This window comes from Schistocerca cancellata, chromosome 1, assembly GCF_023864275.1.
Source record: "Schistocerca cancellata isolate TAMUIC-IGC-003103 chromosome 1, iqSchCanc2.1, whole genome shotgun sequence".
Taxonomy (NCBI): domain Eukaryota; kingdom Metazoa; phylum Arthropoda; class Insecta; order Orthoptera; family Acrididae; genus Schistocerca; species Schistocerca cancellata.
Genome location: NC_064626.1, coordinates 542,841,446 through 542,860,735, shown reverse-complemented (window position 1 = coordinate 542,860,735; position 19,290 = coordinate 542,841,446).

Genomic DNA, 19,290 nt, shown 5'->3' with positions numbered 1-19,290 from the left:
AGTTATTATTTTCAGTTACGTCATTGCCACCAAACGGACTGATTAGGCTAATATTCTACTCCCAAACAACGTTTCGTCGATAACTGAGGTCCAGAAGTTGTCGTTTGCAAGACTTTTGGAGAACAACGTGGAGACGAAAGGGAGGGCTACAGTTCCAATACCCGGTAGTAGAATTATGCTGTGTGATGAAACACTTCAAAGCTTACATTTTTCTCTACAGCAAGTTCGTGTTTAGGTGCAGAGAACACTGTACAATTTAAACTGCATTTGAACTGAATATAAAAGTTTCCTGTGTGTAGAACGGCGTCCTGTTGTGAAATAACCCGAATTTTCGATCATTGTCTTTCATCTACGTTTTCTGATAGGGTACAAAGGGAAATGGTGGAGATTCTTTAACTTTGTAACCAGACACATCATAGACCTCTGTGCAGTCTATGTAAGAAAACTGCAGACACCTCATGAACTCACGTATGGGAAAGAACCTATCGTGCAGTGGACTGAACGATATGAACAATATCCTCGTAAAGGAATTACAGGTGTTAGTTCTTAAAAAGCTATTAAGAGTTTAATTAATAAGAGGGAGGTTGTCTAACAACTAAATTAATGCTCTTGACCCACTTTAATCCGAGTTTAGTGAAATTGTTCCACATAAGCACATCTATAATTAAGAAAGTAATATTTTCACATGAACCAGAGCAATATACTGCAAAGTGAGAGGGATTATCAGTTATAAACACTGAAAAACATATGAATGAGAGGTCAGTTGGGTTGCCAAAGTACACAAGTAACAAGTGAGACAGGAATGACCATTCTCTCAATATTTCATCCTCGACGATATCTAACTGCCGTCGACCTGTTTGCGCTAGATGTATGCATGATATCCTCATGAATATCACAAAGTCAGCTCGGTCGAGGATAAGCATTCGAATCCCTAGCCAGGTGAAAAATAACACAACCTTATCAAATTTGGAAGCAACTGACCAACCCCCCCCCCCCACCCCTAATTGCACTACTTCCCTGTAGGCCTCGGCTGCCAGAAGGTCTCACCATAGTTGATGAGTGAGAGCGTTGAGTTCTGCATACGGCGGAGTCTTCTGGCAGCCACTAGTCATCAGTTGCCATCTGATGTGCTGATTCAGAAACGTAAGTCCGGCCTCCAAGGTCAGAACATCTACTTTCTCACGTCTTAAAGCCACGAGTGTTTGCTTCTATGTGTCCACCAAAAATTGTGTCGAAATTTTTTTTCTCTCTCGCCCTTGCACATAGTCTGCACAAAAAGCTACTCCATCAGGAAAAACACCAACACTGGCTAGTGAGATAATTTTTTAAAACGCTGGTCCAGTGCTCCACCTAGCAAATGTTTTACAAGTTATCGAGTTCACTGCCTTCTGGCGTATACAATTCTGAGAAAACCGAGCTCCAAACTCCTAATTCTCAGATATCTTCTTTACGTCACAAAATGGGCTGTTTTCCCACCTCGCGACAGAGAGAAACTCTCTGAGAAACTGCCCACTATCGCAGTTCTACAAGTGGAGAAGAAAAGACTTGTAACAACGAACAGCTGCTGACGTCCCCATGAGAAAGCGGAGATGAATGTCTCCCAACCTACCAGCCGCATTCCAGTTTTACGTGACAGGATTCATAACAGTGGTCATTTCAAACAGACTCCGTGACCCCCACACATGGCTGTGACCTGGGTAGTCTGGACTGCTCATTTCCCACCCGTCCTGAGCTGGACATTGCAGTGCCCCGTAAACGACTACCTGACATCTAGTGTCCAGGTTATTGCCCCTTGTCCAAGAGACCTAGTCGTTAAGGTGCCCATTCACAGACCGAGCAGTTGGCCAAACTCGACTGCCGAGCTGGTCTGTCCCGCAATATTCGTCTTTGTGGTATACAGTTTTATAGTGGTTGTGTCCAAGGTCTGGGTGGGTAGACTGCACCGGCGCACCCTTGCTTTCTAGTCCCATCCTCTACTTGCCATCTCACACTCCCTCCTTTCACCTATTGTTATGGCATGGTGAAAATTGCCACGTGAGTGGGTGCACGTAGGGTTTGCCGTGCAGACGCAGTGTGTCCCTGCACGGTCAGACGAGTCAGCGAATCGCTCAGCAGGAAGTTCATCTGATCACTGTCGGGCTGATATACCGCATCAAATACAAGACATGGAATTAACTACGGAGACAGAGGGAAATTAAGGCATGCATTAGCGGCTAGATCTTTATAATCACTGATATCACCCATATTATCAGCACCGAATATCATTTTTAAAAATTATTGCTCATTATTTTCATGATGGCCCTCGCATCTGTGTTTTTCCGCTTAACGTCGGTTAGTACCTGCATGAATATATACAGGCGGTGTGCCAGCTTCTGGTTTCGGAGTCGGATGCTCTGACTGCTTTTTCCATTGCCGTAGTTTCCCCTGGCGTCAGACAGCAGCTGCAACAGCTCTCGCAGGGCGCCACCTTTGTAGATGAAGAAAGCGACCTAAAAAAGACAGCATCACTCATCACAATATAACTTACGTGTTTTCGAAGAGTTCAAGGACTAATAACTATACTCAGTCTGACAAGAAAATGCTAACTGTCAGGTTGCAATACACATTACTTGAACTTTTACCACAGCCTGCAATAACGACTCAGGAAAATGACAGAACAGCTGTGCTGGTGCATAAAATTCGGGAATTACAACTTATAAGGAATCTTCCAGGCGAGATAGTTGTTTCAGTAGAACCAATCAATATGATTACAGGAAAAAGTCGTCCTATTTTTCCAGAAGCTAGGACGATAACAAGTAACTGAATGATTATTCGAGCTTCATGCAACTGTTGTGTTTCATTGGTAAGATTGTATGTGACGGTACAAAAAGTAAACAAAAAAATAAATTGTGAACATAGTGCTTCTAAATTGTTTGTTTAGCTATGAGAACTCACATATGACTACACGAATTATTGAGTGAAATAATGAAGTAACTGAGGTTTAGAATTCGTGGATGAATTTTCATAATTTGACAGCACTACTGTCTAGAGACCAAACAAACCATTTGTCGAATTCACCCAGAAAATCGTGTCGCAAAGATAAAAAAATATAGGCAGTATTTTACTGTTTAACAAAACTGAGGTTATTCACTGCTCCTTTAATAATGGATTATTGCATTATTGTTATTAATTGCAACTGTGCAAGAACTTAAAACAAAGCAGAGCTGTAACTCACGTTAAGAATCGCGTAAACCTCCGATAAAATCTCGGAAATAAAATCAAAGTTCATTCAGCGTACGCATTTAAAATAGAGTTCCCCATTAGCAAAACGGTGAAAAACCACAAGTTCAAATCAATCCAGATACTTGTGTTAAGCTTCTAGAGATTGGACTAGTTCGCATACAGCAAAGGCTATTTACAATTTGTACAGAAACCAGATGGCAGTTATAAGAGTCGAGGGACATGAAAGGGAAGCAGTTGTTGGGAAGGGAGTAAGACAGGGTTGTAGCCTCTCCCCGATGTTATTCAATCTGTATATTGAGCAAGCAGTAAAGGAAACAAAAGAAAAATTCGGGGTAGGTATTAAAATCCATGGAGAAGAAATAAAAACTTTGAGATTCGCCGATGACATTGTAATTATGTCAGAGACAGCAAAGGACTTGGAAGAGCAGTTGAATGGAATGGATAGTGTCTTGAAAGGAAGATATAAGATGAACATCAACAAAAGCAAAACGAGGATAATGGAATGTAGTCGAATTAAGTCGGGTGATGCTGAGGGAATTAGATTAGGAAACGAGACACTTAAAGTAGTAAAGGAGTTTTGCTATTTGGGGAGCAAAATAACTGATGATGGTCGAAGTAGAGAGGATATAAAATGTAGACTGGCAATGGCAAGGAAAGCGTTTCTGAAGAAGAGAAATTTGTTAACATCGAGTATAGATTTAAGTGTCAGGAAGTCATTTCTGAAAGTATTTGTATGGAGTGTAGCCATGTATGGAAGTGAAACATGGACGGTAAACAGTTTGGACAAGAAGAGAATAGAAGCTTTCGAAATGTGGTGCTACAGAAGAATGCTGAAGATTATATGGGTAGATCACATAACTAATGAGGAAGTATTGAATAGGATTGGGGAGAAGAGAAGTTTGTGGCACAACTTGACCAGAAGAAGGGATCGGCTGGTAGGACATGTTCTGAGGCATCAAGGGATCACCAATTTAGTATTGGAGGGTAGCGTGGAGGGTAAAAATCGTAGGGGGAGACCAAGAGATGAATACACTAAGCAGATTCAGAAGGATGTAGGTTGCAGTAGGTACTGGGAGATGAAGAAGCTTGCACAAGATAGAGTAGCATGGAGAGCTGCATCAAACCAGTCTCAGGACTGAAGACCACAACAACAACAACCCTACCGGGACACAAGAATGCCACAAGTCCCCGTTTGAACACTAGGAAAATTTCAGATACTATCGAGACAAGAGCTACACTTCGGTTATATGCACGCATTTCCTCCTCTAGTTCTCAAACTGCAATGATTCCCAACTCGCCACGAACATGATGCCTAGCGGCTATTAAAGCTCTTGGAGTGCTGCAAGGCAAGGTCACACACTTTTAAATGTGTCTTCTTGTTCTCATTGGACGTTATACTCTGATCCATGAAGTGTTCTTTGTTTCGAGTGTATGTTCTCGTCATAACTGTTGGCCTATTTCTGTTAATAAAGATGCGAATTACATGAGTTGCACTTTCTTATATAAAACTGTTGTTTGTGAAAACGTTATTGTTATGAAAATTTGAAATTATTTATTGTAAATGGATACACATGCTATGCTGGAATCAGGATTATAACAGCCAAAAGTGAATAAGTGACTGGGATGAAATAAATGTTTGTTAACTATATCGACCACGCTGACAACGAGAAAAGACAATGAAAAACTCCATGTAGTTCTCGTTTCAAAGTTAAAAAGGACGTGCATTTAATAATAAATATGTTTTTTCAGCATTCATTGTCGCTCTTTCCCCGTGTGGGGTTCGAAAACCCGATGATGGTAGACAGAGTTATTACGTTTCAGGCAACAATAGCTGCGTTTGTTTTATCACTTTTAGCCCTAGTTCGTAACAATAAGACAAAGGGGAAGGGGAATGGAGGAGTGGAGCATATTTCATGTAATATTTTCGCTGGTATAAGCTGTGTTCCGTTCGTGTTCTGGAAGAATGTGTTACTGAAATGTTGTTAGAGCGTGTAGTCATTGTAATTCATGTCATTTGATATGTCTCGCAAACGAGTAAACAGAAGTGAAATTTTTTCTCTATTTGCGAACAAGCTACAATGAAGCCGCAAAAGAGGCCAATAACGCCACACATTAGGAAGGTTTAAAGACTACTCTGGCTGCGGCAGGACAAGCCCTGGGCTCCTCATGTATGTTGCATATCTTGGGTCTCGAGTCTACATTCGTGGTTTAATCATAAAATATCTTCCGTGGGCTTTTCTATACCCAAGATCTGGCCAAAACCATGACTCCATTGGAATGATTGTTACCTTTGCATCCATTAACACATGGTATTCCTAAGAAGAGAAAATCTTCCTTGACATATCCTGACATACCGTCGGCCATGAGACCAGTGCGTCACGGAGACGGACTGCCTGTTCCTGTCTCACCTGATTATGGTAGTGAAGAGATCGGCAGTGAAACTAGTGCTGCACCATCACCATCAAAATCCATTTATTCGAAAGATCCTGATCTTGCGTGTAACGAGGAGAGTACTGATATTCAGGAAATAACACAATGTGAACCTAATGATCTAGTGAGAGATCTGTAATTACCGAAAGGTAAATCTAAACTTTTGGCCTCAACTCTACAACAGTGGAATTTTCTTGATAAGATGGTAAACATGACTGCGCTCCACTATTTCTCTTCCTTCCATTTTTAAAAACTAAAAAGTACTTGGTATGATATACAGGAACCAATGGTAGCTATGAGCGTTGACTGTAAAAACGATCACTGGAGGTTGTTCATCGACTCCTCCAAATTATGTCTCAACTGTACGCTACTGCATAATGATAACGTGTTATCGATCGGTTCCGAATGGGTACGTAGCTTACATCAAAGAGAAATATGATAACATGACACAGTTGTTATTAAGAGAGAGCTATGACACGTTTAAATGCCAGATTTATGGCAATCTGAAAGTCATAGTCGTATTGCTTGGGCTGCAATACGGTTACAATATATTCTGTTGCTTCCTGTGTCTCTGGGATAGCCGCGCCAAAGTACTCCATTATAAAAAGGAAGATTGGCGTAAGTGTCAGTCACTTGAGGGAGCAACTTAAAATTGTTATGCACGAAGCATCCGAGAGCACTATTTCCCGCTCATCATATAAAGGTGGGCCTAATGAAACACTTCGTTAATGTCATGAACAAAACTGGTGAAGCATTTCTCCATTTGCGCGAGGAATTTCCACGTCTTGTCAACAAATTTATGGAAAGCAAGAGGGCAGAAAACTGTAACGACTTACGGCAAACCTGCACTGCTGCAGCAGACTGGGATGCAACATGTACCTAAGGCTACATTCCTTAGATTCCAACTTGGACTTATTTCCTAACCACTGTGGGGCTGTAACCGACAATAAGGGAGAACGCTTCCACCTGCAAACATCGGACATGGAAGCTAGATAACAGGGAAAGAGGAGAATATCACTATTAGCCGATTACTGATGTACAATAATCATGGAAGAGTCGATTACTGCTGTACACTAACCAGCGAACAGCCGATTACTGCTGTACACTAACCAGGGAACCACCAGCGGAAAACTAGAAACGCCAGGCAAAGCGGTTGCGTCTTCAGTGACCTTCCTCCAAGGAAACACATCAAGGTAAATAAATAAACAAGCTTATATAAGCAACAACATAAAATTATCATAACATAAAAACGAGAGCTAATTTAGCATTTTCATTAGCAGTTTCGTTATCAGCACAAACGTAAACACAAACACTAGCTGTTTTCTTATTGGTTGCAGAGAAAAGTAAAATTTTGTTGGCTAATGTTACATGTATTCTGTATTACAAGCAAAGCGAAGACTATGGCAACTGAGATAGTGACAGTTGCAACGTAAGTAAACTACTATTCGTGGATTTATGAAAATCAGTACAGTGAAAATGTAGGGGAGCAGTAATTGGGACTGTATCTTGTTTGTTTAAAGTGGTTGCTGAGGGCCGTCATTTGCAGTTAATAACGACGTGCTACTGCGAAGGGAGAGGAACACAGATCACACAGTACTCCACCGCAGCAGGCAGTGACGTCAACAATGTAGGAGGCATAGAGGTAAAAATAAGGGGAACTGTCATGAGGCTCAAAAACTTTAAGTTGACATGCGCCATCGTAGTTACTCCAAAACATTATATTCAGATGTTCTTCTTCTGTACAAAACAGGAATCACAGAATACAGGCACAGAGTCAAGCAAAATTTCCGAACAGAGTTGCCACATATTGAACACACTTCATAAGGTCCTTGCTGGAAAGCGCTCCGTTTTATGTATAAAATGCAGATTTCCCACAAGAAAGCAAATGAATACAGAATAAGTAAAGTGATATCTGCCTGTGGCAATATGCTTCATTGGTTGAAATATTAGGAAGTGAGAGATTCTTCCGGTAATCCACAGAAGCTGCTCTCTTAGATTTTCTGGATAAGCGTTTTTAATCTCGTAAAGGGACTTTTAACGGTTTTCTCCAATGTTTCTAAAACGAAGCTGTCCTTGTCCAACCCGATCTGGTCCCCCGTTTCTACTGCTGTCGACGTTTACGGGACGCTGACCTCTTCTCTTACTTCATTCTTGCTTCCTCTTCAGTCAAACAGACCGCACCTGGAATCCTTACCAAAAATTTCTTCAACTGCTTCTTGAACTGCTAAATGTTTTCCATATTCTTTACTGTTTTGCTGACTGTATTGTCTAGTTTCCTTGTGCATAGTTCACTTTAAGTCGTTACATGTTGTTAGTACGTATTCAAGGTTTATATCTGAATTGGATCTCGTTGTTTGCCTGTAAATCAAGCTTAGAAGACTTGACTCTAGATTTGTAACACACTGAATATGTATCATTTTCGTGGAACCCCAAACTTATGTTTTAGTTAGACACAGAAATCAGTCGATATTGTTCTTAAGAGATAAGGTTTGGAGGATTTTTCATTGAAAATAATAGGCGTGAGTTTCAAACATTGTAGTCTTCTGGTAAATATAATATTTCGCCATCATCAATTATACAAGGTGCCCACTCGAAAGAGGCCCCACAAACATGCCCAACAATTGCGCTGAAACTGCATCATGTAATTTTCGACTTTTGACGTGGCAACACTGCACTCTGCGGCATCCTTTGACGCAACAGTGACTTTACGCGCATCGCTGTGGTTGCAGATCAGTGTTCAGTGTTTAGCCACAGTGTATCGATATTCTGTCGAAGAGCGCGTGTTTCTTGTGAAACAATATTGTATTACTGGTTCCATTAAGACATAACAGCGAATGTTTGTAAAAGGGTTTGGTGACCTGCATATACCGTCTAAATGCTGTGTACAAAAGTTGATGAACAAGATGGAGAACACTGTAACGGCGTTGGATCTTCAAGGTGGGGGATGGTCGCCATTATCGGAACAAAAAGTGACTGACGTGAAACAACTATTGTTTCCCTCTCCTGCAAAGTCTGTTCGACGTTTATCTCAGGAATGTGGAATGTCGCGGAGCACATGTCACAGAGTTCCTAAGAAAGAGGGCATGTATCCATCCAGGTTTACAGTTCTTCCGGAACTGAATGTCAATGACAAAAACAAACGCATTACGTTTTGCATTTAGTTTCAGCAATTTATCGCTCACAGGCCAGGAATATTGCAGTACACTTGGCTTAGTGATGAGGCAAGGTTCCACCTCTCCAGCTACGTAAACTCTCAGAATACGAGTTTGAGGTCTAATGACATTACATATGCACTGGTTGAGCAACCTCTGCATTAATAAAAGATTGGCATGTGGTGTGCAATATCACAGCGCCACATGATCGGACCAATTTTTTTCGAGTGTGCTATGACAAATGCAGTTTACATCGAAATGTTTCGGAAATTTGTCATAAAGAACTTACCATCCGCTGGTACCAAGAGGATGGCTCCACTTGTCACACACATCGCGTGGCAACGGCTGAGGTTGAATAATTTTTCCCCAAAAGAGTGATTTCGGAAGGACTGTTGCCACAAGTCACCTTGTTTGTCATCATCTGACATTTTCCTCTGGAGTGATCTAAAAGACGAGATCTACAGCAACACACCACACAACTTGTAAAATATACGAGAGAACATCATCCGTGAAATGCAGGCAAAAAATCAATGCGCAAGAAAGTGGCATACAGAAGTAGAAGGAATGAAGAGATACGCTTGAAGTTCTCTGAGGCTATAGGTACTGCGATGATGAACAGATCAGTAGGTATCTCTAAAAAGGACAATCACAGAATTTGGAAAGTATACTATAGGGCAGGTACAAGACGGTAACTGCGCAGAAGCCGTGGGTGACAGAAGGAACACTTCAGTTGGTCGACGAAAGAAAGAAATTCCAAAATTAATGAGGCAAATTCAGGAAGACAGAAATACAATTTAGTTAGGAACGAAATAATTAGGATCTGCAGGGAAGCTAAGGCGAAATAGCTGTATGAAAAATGTGAAGAAATCGAAAAAGAAATGGTTGTCGGAAGGACGGATTCAGCATATAGAAAAATCAAAGCAATGTTCAGTGAAATTAAAAGCAAGGGCAGTTACATTATGAGCGCAACGGGAATGCCACTATTAAGACCAGGTCCTCATTCAGAACAGCCGAAAATTCTTTTTTATAGCAATTTTTGAAGTTATATGTATCTTGAATGTTGGGTCGTAAAGGTTTTCAATCAGTGCATTACAAAAGTTTCTGCTGCCTATTGTTCGAAACAGTGTCACAGCCGCCGTGGGACGCTCTCAGCCGGAGACGCCCAGCTCGAGTACAAAACTCGTCATGCCGTGACAAACTTTCACAAAATGATTTGTACTGCAATATATATGCAAACATATTCGCCCGAAAAAGCTGACAAAAATGTTTGCAGGCTGACAACTGCAGCTAATCCAGCTCAGCCAGATAGGCTTTTCTCGCCAAGAAGAACAAAGGAATTACTCTCCAGGAAAAGTCAGAGTAAGGGTTGATACGGCTCGCTCGGTTGGCCGTGCGGTCTAACGCAGGGTTTTCCGCGCGGGAAGGAGCGCCTGGTCCCCGGCACGAATGCGCCCGGCGGATTTGTGTCGAGGTCCGGTGAACCGGCCATCTGTGGATGGTTTTTGGATGGTTTTCCATCTGCCTCGGCGAATGCGGGCTGGTTCCCCTTATTATCAGTTACACTATGTCGGCGATTGCTGCGCAACCAAGTTCTCCATTTACGCGTACACCGCCATTACTCTACCACGCAAACATCGGGGATACACTCGTCTGGTGTGAGACGTTCCCTGGGGGGTCCAGGGGGCAGAACCACACAATAACCCTGGGTTCGGTGTGGGGCGGCGGAGGGGTGAAGTAGACTGCGGTAGTCGTCGTGGAGTTGTGGACCACTGCTGCTGCGGTGGGGTTCGGAGCCACTCCGTCGTTTCTAGGTCCTCGGTTAACATACAATACAATACAATACAAGGGTTGATACACGGTCCTGGAATTGCAGACTATACGTAAGCAACGAAAACACTCTGTTTTGCCAATTTTTGTTAAAAATGGTCAAAACATTATTTTTGGTCCACCAAATAGGATTAGCCTTTTTTAATTTTGAAAATATACTGTAACTTCAGATTTGTGTTCAACGACATCATAAATATATAATAATATGTAGGTTTTATGTAAATTAACCAATAATACATATAAAAGTTTTCCCTACACTTCAAAAAGGTTTTTCTCGAGAAACGAGCTTTCAAAGCTGCGTGCAACGTAAAATAAAATAAAAAAACACACTGTCTTCAGGCCACAAATGAGCCATCGGGACCATTCGACAGCCGTGTCATCCTCAGATGAGGATGCCGATAGGAGGGGCGTGTGGTCAGCACACCAGTCTCCAAGTCGTTCTCATGGTTTTCTTTGACCGGAGCCGCTACTATTCGGTCAAGCAGCTCCTCAAAGTGGCTCTAAGCACTATGGGACTTAACATCTGAGGTCATCAGTCCCCTAGACTTAGAACTACTTAAACCTGACTAACGTAAGGACATCACACACATCCCTCCCCGAGGCAGGATTCGAACCTGCAACCGTAGCAGAAGCGCGCTTCCGGACTGAAGTGCCTAGAACCACTCGGCCACAGCGGCCGGCAGTAGCTCCTCAATTGGCTTCACGGGGCTGAGTGCACCCCGAAAAATGGCAACAGCGCATAACGGCCAGGTTGGTCACTCATCCAAGCGCCGGCCACGTCCGACAGCGCTGAACTTGGTAAAATAAAACGATTCAGCCTATTAACCCTTTGACCCCCGAAAAGTAAACAATTTTCTTGGCAGCTTAACCCTATAGTATGCGAAATTTACAAATATTAACATTTTTTGTAAAATCATAAACTGTGAAACAAACCCTAAAAGTCGAACTCAAATTTCGGGTTAGTACCATTTAGTTAAATTTAAGTTTAATTTATTGCGGTTAGATATAACCTCCAATAAATTCAATGTAGCATCGACTGCTGTCCATTTTCGATTTCAGATATCTCCTTAGGACGTACACTGCACGCAGTCTGCGTACTTCAAACTCGCCACAATTACGTATGCCGGTTTTTTTTATATTGAAAATCTAAACTAAAGTTCAAAGTATGATCAATCGTAATCCTGAAATAGAATCTCTGTATGTCTTTTCATTGCCCCATATAAAGATTCCAAACTTTGCCTATTTTCTGCTCATTTGAATGAGAACTTGTAATTAAATGCAGAGCAGAGAGCGGATAGGTGGAAAGAGTACGCTGAAGGCCTGTGCGAGGGGGAGGACTTGGCTGGTGATGTGACAGAAAGAGAAAGAGGCGTAGGTAGGGAAGAGATAGGAGATACAGCACCAGAATCAGAATTTAAAAGAGATATGAACGACTTAAGATCAAATAAGGTGGAACGGACAGATAACATTCCGTCGGAATTTTTAAAATCATGGGTGAAAGTTGCTACAAGATGACTATTCACGTTGGTGTGAAGAATGTATGAGACTGGCGATATACCATTAGACTTTCGGAAAACATCATCCACACAATTCCAAAGATAGGAAGAGCTGATGAGTGCGAGAATTATCGCACAATCACCTTAACAGCTCATTCATCCAGGTTACTGACAAGAATAATATACATAAGAATGGAAAAGAAAATTGAGAACCTGTTAGCTGACGATCGGTTTGGCTTTAGGACAGGTAAAGGCATCAGAGAGGCAGTTCTGACTTCATTGCTGATAGTGGAAGAAAGACTGAATGAAAATCAAGAAATCAAGACACATTGGATTTGTCGACCTGAAAACACTTTTGGCAATGTCAAATGGCGCAAGATGTCCGAAATTATGAGAAAAGAAAGGGCTGAGCTACACAGATATAAGAGTAATATAGAATATGTACGAAAGTAATGAGAAGTAGCGTAAATGAGAACAGAGAGAAATTTAACATCAGACTTAGAGATCACGAAGCAGACGAAACTAAGGAATTCTGCTACCTAAGCAGCAAAATAACCTATGACGAACGAAGCAAGGCGGTCATAAAAAGCGATCTAGTACTGGCAAAGAGTGCAGTCCTGACCAAGAGAGGTCTAGTAATATCAGTCATGGATCTTAATTTGAGGAAGGAATTTTTGAGAATGTACGTTTTGAGCAAAGCATTATATGGTAGTGAGACAAGAACTGTGGCATAACCGGAACAGAAAGAATCGAAGCCGTAGAGATGTGGTGCTACAGAAGAATGTTGAAAATTATATGGAGTAGTAAGGAAAGAGATGAGAAGGTTCAGCGCAGAATCGGCGAGGAAAGTGATAAGAAGTAGCGATAGGATAATAGCACATCTGTTAAGACATCAGGGGTCAACTTCCATGGTACGATAGGGAGCTGTAGAGGGCAAAAACTGTAGAGGCTGACCGGGATTGGAATACAGCCCAAAAATAATTGAGATCGTAGATTGCAATTGTACGCTGAGATGAAAAGATTAGCACAGGAGAAGAATTCGTAGCGGGCCGCTTCAAACCAGCCAGAAGACTGATGACTTAAAAAAAAAGAAAGGAAAAAAGAAAATGATTTGTGATCTTTAGTGACTGTGTACGCTAAAGCATATAAGATACGGTTTCTCCTTTAAGTTTTAAGTTTATTTGGTGCAGTGCTATGTCTTCCTCTCGTCTCCACATGTACTTTCCTCAGAGTAGCCATTGCCTTTTTAAGGATAATAAGACGTCTTTTAACGATGTTTTGTAATGTCAAGAACGATGGTTGACATACCTAAACATTCTGTATTTGTCCATTTCTATTAACACGCACCTTATAGACATAGTCACGCCAAGGGGCCCAGGTTCGATTCCCGGCAGGGTCGGAAATTTTCTCCGTTCAGAGTCTGGGTGTTGTGTTGTCCTCATTATCTTTTCATCATCATCAGTGGAAGGCAACGGGAAACCACCACTGGAATCACTTACCTAGAAGCTCATCCGGTGGACCTCTCTGACGAGATTTCCCCCATGACAAGACCTGCCGTAAGGCTGAACACAAAGTTTGAAGTTACAGGCATAGGAAAAACCATGACATGCAGTTTAATCTGGGATTTTCTTTGGTCTTCTTCTCATCACAGGACGTACATCGGTAACCCAGGCAGATGAGTTTTGGGTATCATAGGAAGTCACTGATTGAGTCTGATTAATCCTTTCCTCTCAGTGAATGGAATATAACTGAAAACATCTCAGTCGCAAATGCTTACAGTCGTCACCTGTAAGGTGAGCCATTGTCCGTAATCTTTTTGAAGAATCAGAAATACTCTAGAACACTTTTCTTGTCCTTGTGTTATGCACAGGACTAAAATGTTCATCTTTACTGTCAGGTGTTTTGATGTCATCATTTCACTTAAGAAATAACTTTATGCGCAATCTCGGTAATAATAATATATGAGTGTTCTGCTCAAGTTAACTAGAAAACTTACTGTTCCCGCCTACTTGGGATGCACAATGTGGCGTAATTTTATATCGGTCTTTGCATTATTACTAAGCAATGTAACAGTTCGAATTTCGTTCTGCAATGTGTGAGTGCCTGGCTAGTATTGTTGGAAAGCTTCATGAGATGAAATATAAAAGGAGAAGAAAAAAGCTCCAAGTAAAAAATGGATTCTTCCTTACCACAGAGCGGACTTTGATAGTTTTTCTCAAATACATCAAAACATTATCACAGATTTTCGAGCATCTTGACCGTTTTCACAGAAAGCTAACATTGCCACGTTATAGCACTTCATTTCCTCGATAAGATGGAATTATGAACTAAATTTTAAATTGCGATTGATCTTGATCGTTAGCCTTCAATATCTAGGACTTCGAGAAAGTTCTGAAAAGGGCAGTTTGTTTCGTATTATCGCGAAATAGGGGAGAGAGCACCACGGATCAGTTGTGCGTGGCAGTCACTAAATCATAGGCGTTTTCCGTTACGGCAGGATCTTCTTATGAAATTTGAATCATATTGTGAAAAAAATGAACACTTCTGAATACGGAAAGAAAATGGGCGAACTGCTGGGCGACCCAATTTACAGAGAAAGAAGGAGTGATATGACGGTGAGGACAGTCTAGATCATGAAGGCCCTGGTAAAGAACTCGAGGATTGATCCTGATGCAGCCAAGAGGCTTAACACCTAAACTCCCGTGCCTCCTAGAATCTGTGGAGTACCTATGCCCCAGAATGAGTGTTACCCATTGTGGCCTGCCTTAAACGTAGCCGACTCACCCACCTATTACGTAGCCAAACATCGGGCATCTAAACTGCACCGTCTTGTGGAACGAACAGACTCGTATGTGAAGGATTTTTCTCACTTTCTACATTTAATTAAGGAGCAACGTACACAGGCGACTGAGGTTATTTTGGTTTCGATATCAGCAGGAGAAGGAGGAGGAGGAGGAGGAGGAGGAGGAGGAGATTACTGTTTAATGTCCCGTCCATAACGAGGTCGTTAGAGACTGAGTAGAAGCTTTGATTAGGAATGGATGGAGAAGGAAATCAGCCGAGCCCTGTCGATGGATCACCCTGACATTTGTCTTAAACGATTTAGGAAAACACGGAAGGCCTAAATCTGAATGAGCTAACCACTGCGCTACCTCGTTCGGTGTTTCGACATCAAGTCTCTCGTTACCAACACACGTATATAGGAGACCATTTGCATCCTGTAGGAACAGGTCCCACATGATATATGTGATTTGGTGCGGTAATGCCTATCATCAACATACTTCGTTTGGTGAGAAAAATATTACGAACAATTACATGAAATGATAAGCGGGTCCACCCCCTTCCCTTTCGCAGCGGACGTCTTCATGCAAGTTTATGGGCGAACGGCCGTAGTTTCTGCACCGTTATCCTTCCGTTGCTGGCTACGGTATGTAGATGATACATTCGTTATATGGCCACACGGGAAAGCGGAGTCAGCAAGCTTCCCTAAGCATTTAAACAGCCTGCATAAGAATAAACAATTCACCCATGAGACCGAAAATAATTTTGGACGTAGAAGTGAACAGAACTACGAATGATACACTGGGACACAAAGCGTACAGGAAGCCAACACAAACAGATCAATACCTGCACCCGGGGGACACCATCACTCAATTCAGAACTATCCAGTTCCGTACATGTTGACTGCCCGTGCCTACAAGGTAAGTAACACTAATAAAATCAAGGAAGAACTGAGAGAACTACGCCGGAAGTTTCGTGCCAACATTTATGACAATATTATAAGAAAGGCGACGAAAGCCATCCGAAATTAAATAGTAGAAGAGGGAAAACAAGAGAAGCTTCCGCTAGTGCACTTATCATTTGGCTGGGTCGCCAGTGAACGGCTAGGCAACGTCCTTCACCGACGAGGTTTCAAGCCGATTTTCCGCAGCATCCAATTCTTTACTTTTTCCTTCATTTCTTATTTTGCCCTCTCTTGTGCAGCCTTTCACTGGTCTAAGGAAGAGTATTTCTGAAGTTTTATCTTAGGCCTCTTGATATTACTGTCCAACTTCCTGCTCCATACAGTACTGTGGTTAAAGCCATGGCTTTATAAATTTTCATTTCAGTTTCTGTTCTTCCTTTGCCCTTTAATGTTCTTCTTATCGTGCTACAAATATTCTAACAAGTGTTAATTTATTACTAATGTCTTCCTCTTGTTCAAAGATTATATCTCATCCTAGATACTGGAAATGGGCAATTGTTCTGTTATTATGTTACTTATTATTATTTTATCCTTGTGTGCTATACTTTTCCTGTTGCCCAGAGAATCGTCATTTCTCGATTATTGACCGGAGCGTCTTTCTGTGGGTGTGTTCAAATACTGTTGAGGTGACTTACAAACATGATTAAAAATCAAAGATATAAATTAACCAAGGTGTCAAATCTGCCACTCACTCTGCGAAAAGTTAGGATAACAGAGAGAACGAGACAGAAATAGTACTAAAAAGACAGTAACTTGCGTCTTCTGTAGATTTTCACGGTTGTTCCACACAGTGCTATGTTATCAAAGAGCTGAAGCCGCAGGATGCCTTCTCACATACGCCTTCTCTTATTTCACCACAATTAACGCCCTTCCATCAACAGTCCGCATCGCCATCTCAGAGCGGTAAACATGTATGGAAGCAAAATATATAACGTTTCTGCGGAACCGTTCGATGAATCCCGCTGGATCCTGGACAGTATTTATTGTGCTAGGGAGCCCCAAATAGCAACAAAGCTAATTCTCTGTCACTATTATTTCTGTTTCTGCTTTTTCGTTTGGATCATCTGTCGTCTGACCACTGTCTCCATCACTTATACCTCTCGTACTCTATTATCAGTGACATATACTCCATCTCTTTCTTCTCGTACAGTTTTTTTCTCTCTACGGCTGCCCCTAGACCCATCACAGTTACTTCCTGGTGTTAACCCATGTCCTGTTATCATGCTCCACACATGTCTTACCATGCCGACTTAACGGAAAGATTAGCATTTCTTGTGTTATCAGTTTACTTAATTTTTACCATCCTTGAGCTACAACAGATCTGAAACGATTTGACCATCTGATTTTTCCGGTTTTCCCACATTCCGGAGTCTCTTTCACGAGAACGAACATTCTCAGAATTTTTTTCTCGTAGATATGTGCTCACTGTCGGTGCTAGCCTGCTTATTTAATGCTCGCTCCGTCCAACACGAGTTATTTAGTTTCCGAAGTAGCAGAATTTCTTCGCTTCGTCTACTGTACGGTTACCAGCTTTAATTTTTAAATTTCTCCCCAAACTCATTTAATTTTATCACTACTTTCATCTGTTTTTGGTGTACTGTCAGCCCGTATTCTGTGCTTAAAAGACTCTGCATTCCATTCAGTAGGTCCTGCATTTATGCCGTACCTCCACTGAGTATCGAATTTCATCATTTATATCCTTCCACCGTGACAGTAATACTGCTTTTGAACAATGTTTTCATGTACGTCATTGCTTCATTGGTGTACAAGCTAAAATTATAGGAGAAAAACTGCATGCCTGCCTTACGCTCTTTATAATCCGAGCTCTTCTTCTTGCTCTTCTATTCGTACATTACCCATATTTCCCTATAACTTGTACCTACATTTCCGATAATTTCATGTCTTGAAATATTTTACATTCTCGAACGTCTTTTCTAGTTCGACAAAATCTTCGAAAGTGTTTTCTTTATTAAGTCCGGTCCTTTATCCCTCGTAGTGCCAGACTCGCCTCCCTGGTAGCTTTTTACAAATCCAAACATCGTCATCTAACAGGACCTGAATTTCATTATAGAGATCACCAACATTAACACATGAGGGTCTGGCTAAGGTGCGTTAGTTCTCTCATTCATTCGCATTTTTTGGGACTGTGTACATTGATATTATTGCGAAAGTCTCATGGTATGTCCACTTTGTCGTGGATTTTACAGACTAAGTGGAATAACCGGGTGGTTGCTATTTGTTCAACGATTTTAAAAATTCTGAAGGAATTTTATGTCCTTTCAGCATTCTTTGATGGCAAATATTCGAAATGTCTGTCAAATTCTGAGCTTAATGCAGAATCTCCTGTTTTTCTCGTTGATGGTTGTCGCCTTCAGTCCAAAGACGTGCTTGATTCAACTCTCCCGGTTAGTACATCCTGTGCAGGGTTCTTCTACTGCTGCCTACTTCCATTTAATCTCGGTATTGTTTTCATGGCTTGGTTTACCTATGCAATTTATACCCCCTCCCCCCTCCTGCCTCCTGCCTCCCCCCGCCTCACTGGCCTTTGTTAGCAAAAAGATGATTTCTTGAAACCTGAGCATGGATCATATCAATCTATCCTCATTAACTATTGGGCATCTTACTGTAATACCAAGCTTCTACTGTATTCTTGTCTCAAATGTTTACCTTTGAGGTTTCGCTTCCGTACAAGACTACATTGTCTATGACAGATGCATTCAGAAAAGGCTTAATAAAGAATTTATATTAACGTAAGTCAAATCCTCTATACTAGAAATGCTTTTCTTGCTATTGCAGGTGTGCGTTTTGTATCATGTCTAGTTCAGGCATCCTCAGCAATTTTGTTGCCCAAATAGCAAAACTCATATACTAGTTTTAATGTCATAGTTCCTTATCTCATTCCCTCTGCATCATCTGATTTAATTCGACTACATGCCATTGCCCTTGTTTTATTTTTTTTGATGTTCGTATTATATCCTCCATGATTTCGAAACGACACCGAATTCTTCTTCTGTTATGTGTAGACAACTCCTAATGTAGGAAGTAGTCCTTGTCGTGGGAAAAAAACTGCTACCGTAGCGGTAACGCGCTTCCGGACTGAAGCGCCTAGAACCACTCGGCCACAGCGGCCGGCAGTAGCTCGTCAATTGGCTTCACGGGGCTGAGTGCACCCCGAAAAATGGCAACAGCGAATAACGGCCAGGTTGGTCACCCATCCAAGCGCCGGCCACGCCCGACAGGGCTGAACTTGGTAAAATAAAACGATTCAGCCTATTAACCCTTTGACCCCAGAAAAGTAAACAGTTTTCTTGGCAGCTTAACCCTGTAATATGCGAAATTTACAAGTATTAACATTTTTTGTAAAATCATAAACTGTGAAACAAACCCTAAAAGTCGAACTCAAATTTCGGGTTAGTAC